The sequence below is a fragment of the Cucurbita moschata genome, unplaced genomic scaffold (genome assembly GCF_002738365.1).
Source record: "Cucurbita moschata cultivar Rifu unplaced genomic scaffold, Cmos_1.0 Cmo_Scf00001, whole genome shotgun sequence".
Taxonomy (NCBI): Eukaryota; Viridiplantae; Streptophyta; class Magnoliopsida; order Cucurbitales; family Cucurbitaceae; genus Cucurbita; species Cucurbita moschata.
The window spans coordinates 7,539,884-7,543,048 of NW_019268517.1; the positions used below are offsets into that span (position 1 = coordinate 7,539,884).

Here is a 3,165-nt window from a genome sequence, read left to right on the forward strand (position 1 = left end):
TTTTTTTTTTTTTTTTTTTTTTTCTTTATAAATTTATTATTATTTAATTTAGTACAGTTCATCACTTTTGGTTTGGATAAGACTCCTCTCCAATTTAGTTTGGATTCTTTTAATATATATTTTTTAATTAAATTATAAATTTAATGTTAGTTATTTAAATCTTTAATTTTATCCACTAATAAATTATTGATATATTAATCTTTTTTAAAAAAATTATGAATTTCTTAGACCAAAAATTGGATTTTACTTGGAATAAGAGATTAATCCTTGAATTTTATACTGAAACATTGAAAAAGTAAAATATTAATAGGTGGACAAAATTTAAAGTTTAGAGATTTATTAGACATTTTTTAAAATTTAAAGACGGGTTATAACAGTTTAAGGATAAGAGACCTATTTGTTGTGAAAGTTCAATGATTAAATTTATAATTTAATAAAGAAAAAATGAGTTTAGATTCATCGTCGTGACATGTCAATATTTGAGTATAGGATATTTTTTGTAAGATCTTTTACCGATAAACAGGTGAATTTATTGGTAAATTTGGAGTGGATAAGAGAGGAACAGAGCTAATTTGGAGCAATAATGGTCGGAGATAACTCACCAGAGTCTTACAGAAAAATGGGTGAATTTATTGGTAAATAATCATGAACTTCCTTTACGACCTTATTTCGGCTACTTAACCATTTTGAATGATTCTTATTGTATCGGGAGTTTGGACCGTCTTAATGAACTCTATACTGTTTATGAAGGGACGAAGTCCACACAAGAACTCCCTCAATTAACCAAAACAGAAACAAAAGAATAAGAAGAATGCAGGAACATTTTCATAAGCTAAAGAAGAAAGAGTTGACCGGTCCAATTGAACTGGATTAACTTATTTTGACTCAAGTTTAACGTCTAAAGATGTATGGTATTACAAAAATTACCCGGTTTAAAATAATTTTATAAAATTTACATTTACAAATATTTTAAAAAATAAAATGACCCATTGAAATTTCAAGGGACAAGTAAAAAAAATAAATAAGTTTAATTAATATAATTTACAAATAAATAAATAAAAAAGTTTTTCCGACCATATAAATTAATACTTTTTAAATTCATTCAATTATTGATTTTTTTTTTTTATTAATACAACAAAAAAGAATATAGAATATAAATTGTATTTAATTGTTTTATTGTTATGATTTTGGTCCTATTTTTTTAAGTAGTCCGTCAATCTAGTAAAATAATAAATTATTAATTAATAAATAAAAATCTGGAATTTGGCAATGTAGACCACTCGATTATGAAACGTGTGAAATCTCTACGCGTGTAAGCTTTATCAGAGCAACCTACTACAGCCACGTGTGGCCATCCAAGACGCTACGAGCCAGGGGTATGGATAGTAAATTGAATCAAGATGCCACGAGCTAGAGGTATGGATGGTAAATTGAATCAAGATGCTACGAGCCGGAGGTATGGATGGTGTGTGGCCTCCGAGCCAGAGGTATGGATGGTGTGTGCCTCCATGAGAGGCCAATCATAGGGTCGATATTGACAAATGAGCCTTTAGTTGGCTAGAGCTACTGTTTATTTCGAGTAAACTTGTTTTGATCGCTCTAATGATTCAATATTTGAGTTTCTCTCTATTTTATACATCTTGACTAATCCAACCGTCCCTTCTTTTAAGATTATTATGAAAATTAAAATCATTTGACGTTTGTAATAGATGTTAGTGATACTTTATGACTTGTAAATATTTGATATTTGAGTTTGTAATAGATATTAGTGGCCAAGAAGAAGCAAACCCAAAATGTCAAAACGCTCTATCACCCTAAATCTAAGCAAGGGAAGCGCCACTCTCTTTGCATGCTTTTGTTGTTTGGTGTATTTCCGTTACCATGGAAACGGTTAACATTTCAGAATATGGTTAACCAATATGTTAACTAATTGAGTACGGTAAATTGGATCTTAACCGCTGTAATCACCACTATGTGCGTTTCATTCTCTTAAACTTCTCTCGATCTTGAACCGAGCTGTTTGAGGTAGAAACTCATCTCGCGAATGGTTCGAAGGCCAGTGTAAGAAAGAAGAGAGTCGAGTAAGAAAAATTCTCTCCAAATAGTTCTTTTTTATCGAAGAGTAAATCAACCCTCCTAAAAAAAATTAAAACGCACAGAGATAACTTATTATATATATATAAATAAATAAACTAACTAACCATAATTAATTATTTAAAATTAACATATGCAAAAGCTGCCTAACCATTCTAGATAACGCTTGCATCCTCTGTATTATCGCGGCTACTGACACAATGTTAGCCAATGCTTATTCCCTCGGTACCGTTATTGCTTCTTCTCCAAGAAAAAAAGTTCACGATCCATAGGCCTTCTACCTCCATGCGGCATTGCTCTGTCGGGCTTTCGCCCATTGCGGAAAATTCCCCACTGCGCCTCCCGTAGGAGTCTGGGCCATGTCCCAGTCCCAATGTGGCTAATCATCCTCTCGGACCAGCTACTAATTATCGCCTTGGTAAGCTATTGTCTCACAAACTAGCTAATCAGACGCGAGCCTCGGGCATGCAATAAAATATTAGAAAATAAGTGTAAAATCTAAATGAAAATATAATTTATTTATATAAAATGGTCTTATTTTCAAACATATTATTGACGAGGTAAATATTGCCACGTGTAAAACTGTAAATTCCAGGGTGGCAAAAGAATATCAAAAAAAGCACGTAATCCAACGGTCGGTCTACGTAAACACGAAGGAGAAAGAAAAAAAAAAGAAAAAAGAAAAAACTCTAATTCAGAAAGTCACGTGCGTCGAGCGTGACGTTTTCCCATATGAAGAAAAAAAGAGAGTCCGTACACCCTCAATAAGCCTTCTCCTTCAACGGTCATATTCCACCAACATAATTCAACGGTCACTTACACTGTCTCTCTCCACCGTCAGATTGAAATCCAACGGCCACCCATCAAAGTCCCCACAGTCCTTATACCCTTTTTTCCCCTCTGGTTCATCGTTTTTTGTTTCAGTGCTGCTAAATCAAATCAGTCACAGAACAAAGAGGAGAGGAGAGAAAGAAGAAGAACAACAACAACAACAAGGGAAGTTGACAGAGACAGAGACAGGTAATGGAAGTTGAACAGAAAAAGAAAAAAAAAAAAAAAAAAAAAAACAAA

The 3,165-nt window shown here is 32.7% G+C and overlaps 1 protein-coding gene across 1 annotated transcript in view; it reads left to right on the forward strand.

Annotated features, from left to right (window-relative positions):
• Positions 1-2,994: 2,994 nt before the first annotated feature.
• Positions 2,995-3,165, forward strand: part of LOC111452879 (scarecrow-like protein 28) — a 3,647-nt gene continuing 3,476 nt past the window's right edge. The window contains exon 1 of the mRNA XM_023093802.1: positions 2,995-3,114. The gene's annotated coding sequence lies outside the window, so the exon portion shown is untranslated. The remainder of the gene's footprint in view (positions 3,115-3,165) is intronic.